This window comes from Macrobrachium rosenbergii, chromosome 46 (genome assembly GCF_040412425.1).
Source record: "Macrobrachium rosenbergii isolate ZJJX-2024 chromosome 46, ASM4041242v1, whole genome shotgun sequence".
NCBI classification, from domain to species: Eukaryota; Metazoa; Arthropoda; class Malacostraca; order Decapoda; family Palaemonidae; genus Macrobrachium; species Macrobrachium rosenbergii.
The window spans coordinates 53,604,721-53,615,789 of NC_089786.1; the positions used below are offsets into that span (position 1 = coordinate 53,604,721).

General features: G+C 37.3%; 1 long non-coding RNA gene across 1 annotated transcript; it reads right to left on the reverse strand.

Annotated features, from left to right (window-relative positions):
• Positions 1 to 955: 955 nt before the first annotated feature.
• On the reverse strand, positions 956 to 10,839 carry LOC136830353 (uncharacterized). The gene is made up of 4 exons (XR_010850639.1): positions 10,743 to 10,839; positions 7,297 to 7,424; positions 7,005 to 7,111; positions 956 to 5,171 (listed from the first exon to the last, which is right to left on the reverse strand). It is a non-coding gene; the product is annotated as an uncharacterized lncRNA (long non-coding RNA).
• Positions 10,840 to 11,069: the final 230 nt, after the last annotated feature.

The window sequence follows — 11,069 nt, forward strand, 5'->3', positions numbered from 1 at the left end:
TCCACCTTAAATTCACCAATGACCTTTACATTCTGACTGACAGACCTTATGGAAGTGTTAGGCTGACTACAGTATTTCTAAGTCACGATTCTTTTCCCAGTGCAAGGTTTGAGAGAGACCACATTTCCTCTTTACAATACAGCAGGATAAATCTTCTCCCAAATTCTAACCCTTGTCCCTAGTGCTGGAAGGAAGGTTGGAAAAAATTAGAGGCAGGTGTTATAACTGACAACTGCCAATTTGGCTCCAAGACAGAAAAACTTGTACAGTAATAGACAATCTTCAAACAGAGTCCCATGTATAAATGAAAGCTCATGTTCAAGGATCTTGGGGGGATATGTGACAGTATTAAGGAGAGGGTACCAGAAAGACTTACTATACAAGTGAAGGCACTATGGAATAGTGTAGATATTTTGTGAAAACGAAAGCAGGTACAACAAATAAGAGGAATTTATGATATATGTTGGAGCACATGAAACAGTGTTTAATCATTTACTTGTAATTGCAGTTATGTCAAATATAATACAAAGGAATACAAAATGGAAAGTACGTTTGAGCTATTATATGAGCATGACTTTGTATTAACACCAGAAACAGGAGGAGGAGGAGGAGGAGGAGGAGGAGGAGGAGGAGGAGGAGGAGGCGGCGGAGGAGGAGGAGGCGGCGGAGGAGGAGGAGGAGGAGGAGGAGGAGGAGGAGGAGGAGGTCGTCTCTTGAACTGGGAAACCCTTTACCAGTGATACCAAGCTTGTAGAATTGAACTGAATATAGAATTTAGGCCAAAGGCCAAGCACTGGGACCTATGAGGTCATTCAGCGCTGGAACAGAAATTGACAGCAAAAAGTTTGAAAGGTGTAACAGGAGGAAAACCTCAAAGCAGTTGCACTATGAATCAATTGTTAGGAGAGGGTGGAAAATAAGATGGAAGAAAGAGAATATGAAAGGAGGTACAGTAAAAGGAACGAAACGGTTTACAGCTAGGGGCTGAAGGCACCAACCTTGTAGTGTGTGGAAAGGGAAAAATGAAAACGTCCAGCTGGGAATATCCACTTGGAATGAAACATAAAACAGTTCACTTGCATTGCAAGCTTCCACAAAACAGAATATTCTTGACTTACACAGAAATTGCAGAAAAGAATATGACAAGTAAAAGAGACATCTAATAATTTGAAAAACACAGAGTACCAAAACTAATAGATCACATGAAAGGAAGGAAGGACAAAGTAAAGAGTTAAAAAATGAACTTGAAATCAAAACGAGTACTGTACACGAAACAAAATCATGCAAGAAAATACGTAACACTTTTAGTTTATCTTTGGCAGGCACTGAATAGAACATCCAGATACAGTAGAAATAGTTTGTCTTGGGGACACTTCAAATGGAGCACGGTATATTTACAAAGCTATTAGATGGGCATTACAAAGACTAACTCCCCATGAAAAGGCCCAATGAGCAAGTCATGGATCTTTGTCATAACACAAGATCTGGAGTGAAGCAGTGGCAGACACGGCCAGTAAATTTGAGAGGTATATTGGTGTCTATCAAGACCAGCACTAACCCATCAATGCTTCCTCAGAGTAAAAGACAAAGTTACAAAGAAATGAAGAAAGGGTGGCCCCTAGGAGTGTACAGTATATGCAGATGACCTGGTGTTAACATCAGATTAAGGGAAATTGAGGATACAAAATTGGCAAGACACAGAAAGGTGTGAGACCTCTGGGAATGAGTTTAGCTGAGCACTGGAACAATTGAGAATCCCTGCAGCCACCAAATATGTCCTGACCAGGTGGATTCAAACTGGAAGAAAAGCACATTGACAACTCGGAATGAAGTTCATTTTCAAAACGGCACGCTATGCGTATACATCCCATATGATTTTTTCATATCTAACACTTCCTTTGTGGGTAAGAACACTGTATGACAAAACATAAAAATCTTATACAATCCTGCATAATGTAAATGACGTTTCAAAAACTTCTGCTCTATGGCCAAAATACTGAATTTCATTCCCTCACAAGTAAAACACTTTACAACATTTATACAAGTATAATGAGCAAAAATTCAATGATACTGCATATTAAAGTAATTAAACAACAAATAACAATGATGATAATGACATGCCTATCTCTGCAGACCTAGGCTTGGTATAATGCTGTTAGTTAAAAGCCTTTTTTAAAGGTTCAACCTTCTGTTCACCACATGAAGCCACAATGAAGTTTTTCACCACCACTGGAAACCACAATGAATTTTCACGTCAATGTGAACATACCATTGTACTACAAAAAAATCAAGTATTAAAAATAGGTGAATGCCTGGTGCATTGTACTACACTATGTATACACGCTTCCTTCTGTTACTATATTTGTTTTCATTTAAATTTTTTGCAATACGGCATCAGTACCTGCTATTCTAGCACCTTACTCTAATGTACTCAGTTCAAGTTATCTGCTAACAATCCTTTACATTTACTCTATGTGTATGGAAGCCACAAAACTATATTTCAACTATCAAATTATTGTTAATATAAACTGCTTCATAAGCACGTCCCTCGCAGCCATTTATAAAATTCACTGATAAACAGGAATATGATAAGTACCATTCTGAAAAACAAACATAATTTTGATATGGAACCAAAACTCTTATTTCATTTTAACTTAAACTTCTTCTGTACCTTGTCTCATCACTATAAGGACCTATACAGCATATTAATATTATAGGTATTTCAGTTTGCCAAAAAGTGGGGTGAATAAATAAATGCAGAGTTGGACCTCATTACCAGTCTGGTAAGTAACAGAGACCCTACATTATAGCATTATAGCAAGCACTTGAAAATTTTACAGATTACAGCTCACAGCAATTCCACAGTTCCTAGCCTAAACTAGCCTGGACTTTACAATTGACATGCAATTCAAGAGATTTATCTATATGTGTATCACACCTAAAAAGATAGCATAGCCAAATTTTGTATTGCAGAGATAGAGGTTTTAGTTTATATTCTAAAATTTTACTCTCAAATAAGCTTTAAAGTGTGACTTGTATTAAGAAATAAAATGCTAGGTTCAACAGCTAAGCACTGAGCCCTGTGCTATTCAACACAAGGAAAAAACAAAGATTTACAGAAAAACTGTCCACTGGGAACTGATTATATGTAGATGACCAAGTGCTAACAGCAGTGTCTGACAAAGAGTTACTGTAAAATGTAAACGTCCCATTGCAGTAGCACTTGAACTTAGCATATGCTTTGGGGGTGTGGCTTATGACAAGTAACAGAGACTGTCAAGTAACAGACCCTTTATTATAGAATGCACTTGAATATTTTCAAGATGATTACAGCTAATAGCAATTCCACATAGTTCCTCAACTGAACTAAACAATACCTTACACTTAAGTCAACTTAAGAAACTGAAAACTGTATCACATATAAATTGGTGGCACGAAAAAATAATGTTATAATGTGGCATGCATTTGAGTACTTCAACATTACAGCTAATAGCAATTCCAAATAGCTCCTAGCCTAAACTTACTTAATACTTCACATTCATGACAATTTAAAAACATCTGGTTGCACAGCAAAAAATGACAATGTACCAGAAAGGTACAGAATTAAGTTGAGGTGTTGATAATGTACCAGAAAGATACAGAATTAAGTTGAGGTGTTGATAATGTACCAGAAAGGTACAGAATTAAGTTGAGGTGTTGATAATGTACCAGAAAGGTACAGAATTAAGTTGAGGTGTTGATAATGTACCAGAAAGGTACAGAATTAAGTTGAGGTGTTGATAATGTACCAGAAAGGTACAGAATTAAGTCGAGGTGTTGATAATGTACCAGAAAGGTACAGAATTAAGTTATATATTTTCATTACTGTGAAAAGTTGTTCACGTTATGACTTTGTGCTGTGAGGAAGGTTGAACTTCTTAAGAGGTTTTACCCACACAATCTTGTCATAATGGTGGTATATGCATAGATACTAATCCAGGTCTCCATAATTACATATTGCACTTGACCGCTTTGCTTATCCTGTAACGCTGTACCTAAAGTCTGTAGTTCATTTACTTTAACAGATGTGATATTGCTGTATATTACTTTTTTCTGACTTCAAAACTTATGCCTACAGTTAATATCAGACTTCCACTTCAACTAGGCTATACAGTCCTACTACTCTATTCCTACATCTTGCTTATAACTTTTACAGTATGGGCACAGTTAACATTGTATTCAGTTAAATCATGAGAAAACTGATGAATTTGCACACAACACCATAATAGCCTGCACTGATAGACAATGTATATCACAAAGCTTTCAGGACTAATTACACTGATACAATCAACCCCAATTCTGGCTGTCTCTGTCTGAGACATACCAAAAGTCCATTATTTAGCAAAAACTGGTACCCGGAGTCTCTTATTGAAAGGTACTAATGTTAAAAAATAAGCTGAGTACCAATCTAGCTCTCTGCTGATAGGCAATTACTTACAATACTACACAAAGCAGTGCCTCCCAGAAAAGTACAGAAAAGAGTGGAATGTATGTCATTTAGAGATATGAAATTGATAGAGTAAAGAAAGAAAAAGGTAAGTAAGAACTTATTACACTAATTAAAGATATAAACACACAATATGACATTAGACATACACACACACACACAAGGATATAATGCCCAGTTCTGTATGAGGGAATCCCTTCAAATACAGATACACCACACATGGAAGTTCTGTCACCGAATTTGGATAGAAGGGACTGAGTCACCACAATAGAAAGCAAAATATTAACTTGAAGATCCACTGAGTTAGTTCACCATAGTGAAGGAGAAGTAGGAACAGAACTCTGAACACAACGTGCAAGAAAGCAACTGAACAAACACTGTAAGACAAGATGGAATTCTACTGGCAATGGAGATCCTATCTATTACTGATCATTTTTTCAACTGTATGGCTAATCTGACCAAGGCATAATCCACAATTAAAAGCTTTCTGACCCATACAGATGCATATGGGTCCATCAGACTTTGCAGTACACCATGAGAGACACCATTACAAAAATAAAAAATAAAAATAACTTTTCCTAATCTATTCCTGAAATGGCTGCTAGCAGTGGTCCACTTCTCAATCCCAGGTGGTGGCTTGTTACATATATATACTGTCTCTCATATGCTGTCACCATTATCGTACCTGGAATGAAGAGAGCATAGTTTAGTATAAGGGGCAAATCTGTTGTCTCATCCTTACAAAAATAACTAAGCTTCAAAAACTTTTTTCAGAACTTAACTACCTGGTTACTTTCAAGGCAATTCATATCTGCAGTTCACATCATACCAAGAGATTACAACAATCATTCCTGATTCTCATACTGGAGCTAAATTAAGACTCTGAACCCAAAAACTTGCAAGTAGACATTATTCATAAAACGTACAGTCAAATATGCTTTTCAAGCCACGAAGAACTTACATTGTACTCCAGACCAACTGCAGAATCCATTTAGGAACAGGTATTTCTGTTCATCAACATCCAATCCAACAGCTTCCCTATCTTCCTGGTTCTTCAACCTCTCAAAAGATTTATTTACAAATTTTAATCCCTTACTTAACCTCCTGAATTATTTATGACTTTCTACGTCAAAATCCAACCTCAGTCACTAATGATTTGTGAACAGGTCACAGGCGTTGAAATTTGGCTGACATAACTTTTTATATTTTCGTTTTATTCAGTTTCCTGCCTTTTTTAAATAATTCTATGGCACAACAAAATTCACTATTCAGCTTTACAATATATAAAACAAAACCCCACTTTGAAATGTAACTTTACAGATGCTGGTCAAAGGAAGACTTAAGAATTTTCTTGACTCTTCTACAGATATGACTTGCAAATGTCCAGGGGGATGAAGGGTCATTCAAGATTCCTCTTGGTTGGACTTATTAGAATTGTATTGTATTGTATGTGGAATTTAGGCCAAAGGCCAAGCACTGGGGGGTATGAGGTCATTCAGTGCTGAAAAAGAAACTAACAGTAAAAGGTTTGAAAGGTGTAACAGGAGGAAAACCTCAAAGTTGCACTATAAATCAACTGTCAGGAGATGGTGGAAAGTCAGATGAGGGAGAATATGAAAGGAGGTACAGTAAAAGGAACAAAAAGGGTTGCAGCTTGGGGCCGAAGGCACGCCGCAAAGAACCTTAAGTAATACCTACAGTGACCTGCCTGACAATTCAGGAGAATCTTCTGGAGGAATTACAATACAATTACAGGAAGACCAACTTCTCTCATAGTTCTTGGACCGGTGAAAATCCCCAGTCATAATTATGCATTAAATTTTAAAGCAAGCAAGCAATTTGCCACAATAAGACCTATAACTGCCATTCAATAGGTGCTTTTGTTTACCTATGTTGCAATACCTTTGGCCAAGCACTGGGACCTATGAGGTCATTCAGTGCTGAAAGGGAAATTGTGAGTAGAAAGGTTTGAAAGGTGTAACAGGAGGAAAACATCAAAGCAGTTGCACTATGAATCAATTGTCAGAGAGGGTGGAAAGTAAGATGGAAGAAAGAGAATATGAGAGAAGGTCCAGTAAAAGGAACGAAAGGAGTTACAGTTAGGGGCCGAAGGGATGCTGAAAAGAACCGTAAGTAATGCCTATGGTGCACCGCATGAGGTCCACTGACGGTATTACCCCCTTACAGGGCTTTAGGGGTCTGGCTTTCTGTTAAGTAACAGAGTTTGTTAAGTATGGTAAAAGTCCCTATATTATCCACTGTACTTCAATATTTTCTAGAGGTCTTACATCTAACAGTAATTTAACGTACCTCCTATACTAACCTGTACTTTACACTTAACATTCAACTCAAAAGATCTATCTAGAAAAAAGTTTCACATCTAAAATTGTGGCAAAGCAAAAAATTATCATAATAATGTAACTGATCAGTACAGAACTTCATGAAGTGGAGGCCTCTTAAACTGAATTAACATAAGATTTAACCCAATACAACTGCCATAGCCTCAAATTATACTTACCAAGTATTCAGATTCATAACTTGAAAGATTCCTGTTATCTGTGATCAGGGAGTTCAATCCTAACAAGTGTTGGAAATGAAATTCCTCTTTGGGTATTCCATCCACTGCTGAAAAACAAACAGGAAACTTGTAATTCGAGTTTGATAACTTGAGTGTAACTGCCATTATTAGTTGCCACAATGAAACTCATGTTATCTACCTAGGTATATTATAGCTACTAGCCATCTTAATATTTACAGTTAATGTAGGATAGTAATCTTCAGGTAAGTGCATGACCAAAAATTTAACTCACTTTTTGAGCATAAGTAAATCCACAGTACTTCCAAGGCAACTTGATGCAATCGTAGGATCTCCACAGCTTTCGGGTGTCATCCTCCTCAGGGTAAACATTCTGTACCAGAAGGCCTTCCATGTGATTTACTGTAAGTACAACTATCATTATTTTACAAGCACAGATAAGGTATAGACTTACATTTTTTATGATTAACCACTGACATTGCCAAAGCATAAAACACAAAGGAACCATAAAGAATACAATATACTTTTACCTCCAATACTCTATGATAACTTTACACATCAATAAATTACTATTGAATTAGGTATTCATATTTTGACTAGACCTTTTATGAAGGTGAAAGGATTTGTTTAAAGTAATTCAATTATTGGTGTTTTTGATTGGATCACAAAAGTGTGTCAAGTAGTAATGAGTTTTGTGCTGGTGTGAGTATAAACTGTAAGATTCGTGCCAGCAATGAAGGCTATGGTAAAAATAATAGCCTCAAAGTAGACGTGGCTGAGAGATGCAGTGTCCAGAGGCTGGGATGTGATATACCACAAATTCAGATCAAAATGCTTTTAGCATCTGATAAGAAGAGGCTCAATTAGATGGGAAATACTAATCTGGAAATGCCAAGACAGAGACCAATGGGATGGCAAAAGGAAATCATGATGACAAGAGACAAATGAAGACTTTGCTCAGATAGGAATTAGGCAGAGAGTGCCCAAGAGAGAAGAGCACAAAGATTACTCATTTTGAAGCTAACAGCAGAAAGAGGAAATGTAATACGACAACTATGAGTATACATTTTATCACACAATGCCAAGTTCCATAACTGTTATAAAGTTTATCATTTGAATGACCAATGAATAGGACTTTGAATACAGTATGGAATGCATATGTTGTTTTCAATAGATAAGCAAGCTGAAGTCCGGATTTTTATGTGCCATCTGTAAACAGTAGCCTAGGACAGTCCACATTCAAATGAAAATTTCCACCCATCAGGTCAAGTTAGTTGCCTTCCCCTCCCCCTCCCTCAGCAGGCACAAGTCAGGGCACAGTGCCCTAGTTTAAGGTTAGGTTAATGGAAAGGTAGGTTACAACATATCCCTCCTGAAATATGTCCTTGATATGCTTTTATTAAGGCCGCATGAAGTTATAACCAAGGCCAGGCCATGTGTTGAAAGTGAAGCTTTCACCCACTGATCTTCATAAATATACCATGGTCAAGTTTGACCTGCATTGAACCTGTTTCAATTATGCAATATAAGCATGTTTGTATGTCAAGTTTTGGCTGGTAATGTATAATTAGGATTACTTATTATCAATTACTAGTAGCCAAGTCCAGGCTACATGTTCTAATGGACATTTTAGTCAAGTTTGTACAATGTCAGGGTCTGGAAACAACAACTATTACCATTTTAGAAAGTTTTGGCAGGATTTTAGGCCACAAAAAATCTTGAGAAGTCATGTAAACATACATTTTGTCTCCAATCATTACTGGGTATGGCTGGAATTATATGGAAAATTGGATAGTTTTCTCAATACTGTCCTTAGGCCTATGTTCAACAAACCTGGCCATGTGTGCATGTCGATGGGTGTGGTTCTGTTCTAACATGTGACCTGACCTCGGCAGCAACTTCTCAATAATACATAAAATCCCAAACCACAAGTAATCAGCCTAACCTTACCTTACAAACATGTTTGTATTGATGATTTACAGACTCTGACCCCAGATTTGACAAACTTGGACGACAACTTCAAGGATACAACCTAACTTAACGTTCCCTTTAGCTCATCTCAAACTAGGGTACTGTGCTCTGGCCAGGCCTGGGAAGGGGGATGGAGTACATCCTAACTAACATAATGTGAGCGTTAACTAAGTAGACATATGGGTGGAGGTTTTTGTTCTTAAACTTACCAACAACATGTGAAAATCCAGATGTGTCACTCAAGTCAAAATCTCATGACATTTTTAGGGATGTTTAGCAAACCAAAATCCCGTCTTAACATACCACATTGGAAGGGTCCTACCTAATTCTATGTCATTCAATTTACTTTCCTTCACCTTACCTGCCCATCTTCCTAGGCTAGGTCTATACACATTCATTCATTTTACACGTTTTTACTTGGATGTCTTTTCCTTTTATAACCCGGTTTGCTCGGATAGCCTAATCTTCAACCTCCTCCTGACTTCATTAGCCTACTTATTGGTTCTTCATCTATACTTGGGCTAAAATAGACTTCAGTTAGGCTACTTGTCTGCAATGACTTGATAGGCTAAGCAATTTTAGTAGGCTGGAGCTAATAGTTCTTTGAACTGAATATAGAATTTAGGCCAGAGGCCAAGCACTGGGACCCATAAGGTCACTCAGCGCAAAAGGAAATTGACAGTAAAAGGTCTGAAAGGTGTGACAGGAGGAAAACCTCTAAGCAGTTGCAATATGAATCAATTGTTAAGAGAGGGTGGAAAGTAAGACGGAAGAAGGAGAATATGAAAGGAGGTACAGTAATAGGAACAAAAGGGGTTGCAGCTAGGTGCCGAAGAGTGCTGCAAAGAACCTCAAGTAATGCCTACAGTGCACTGCATGAGGTGAACTGACAACAGAAACCCCCTTCAGAGAAACAGTTCTTTTAATCACCTTCTTAGGCTGTATCATGATAGGCTTTTGACAATGGCAGTTACACCATCTAATATATTACGAATAATTCATAAAATACCTTTAAAATCTCAGATACTTGCGACTTACTGGTGTTCCTTTCCCGAAAAAAGTTTTCTTTCGCTACAGGCCACAGGATGTTAGGCTCTGTGGGGGGGGGGGGTTAGTGCCGTCAATGCACCTCACGTGGTGCATTGTATGCATTACTTAAGGTTCTTTGCAGCTTGCCTTCGGCCCTAGCTGCAATCCCTTTCATTCCTTTTACTGTACCTCCTTTCATATTCTCTTTCTTACACCTTACTTTCCACCCTCTCTTAACAACTGATTCATGGAGCAACTGCAAGGTCTTCCTGTTATGGCTTTCAAACCTTTTACCGTCAATTTGCGTTTCAGCACCGAATGATCTCACAAGTCCCAGTGCTTGGCCTTTGGCCTAAACTCTATATTCAATTCAACATGATGTTAGGCTACCCTAAATTCATTGGTCTTAACCTATATTATTTCCTAGTGGGCTTATTTGCGATTTCGGCGTCATTTACTTAAACTTCTTCACCTAAAAGCCTTCACAAGGTTAAAAAACGATTAATTAAGAAAGCATAAACAGATGGAAATGTCCGGTTATTGTTCTTCCTTTGCCAGAGTAACTAGGCTAGGTAACATTAGTAACAGCCTGCTGCTAGCTCAACAGTAATTACAAAAAATACCACATAAAACTTAGAAATACCACATAAACTTATAACAACTACACATTTCTGAGTTCATTACACATTCATACATTAACTGGTTAAAATATCAACTTACAGGACTCTTCCATAATGGCTAAAATACCGGTAAAAAGCAAAGATACAAAATGGAGCTACAGGTATTCTCCTTCTCTCCTCCCAAGGGGGGAACGAACCTAAAATGAAAACATCATAAAATAAGAACTTACTAAAATTATATTTGTAGTATTAATTATATTTATTACGAAATGTTCAGTTTTAAATATTCTATATTGATTATTCATATTTAATGCATGGATATATTAGTTATTTCATACTTTTAGCGGTTTCATTGAACGTTTGCATTTGATTTTAGGCTCGTTTTTTTACGTTGCTAGCGACATCTATTGACATTTAAAGTAACTAT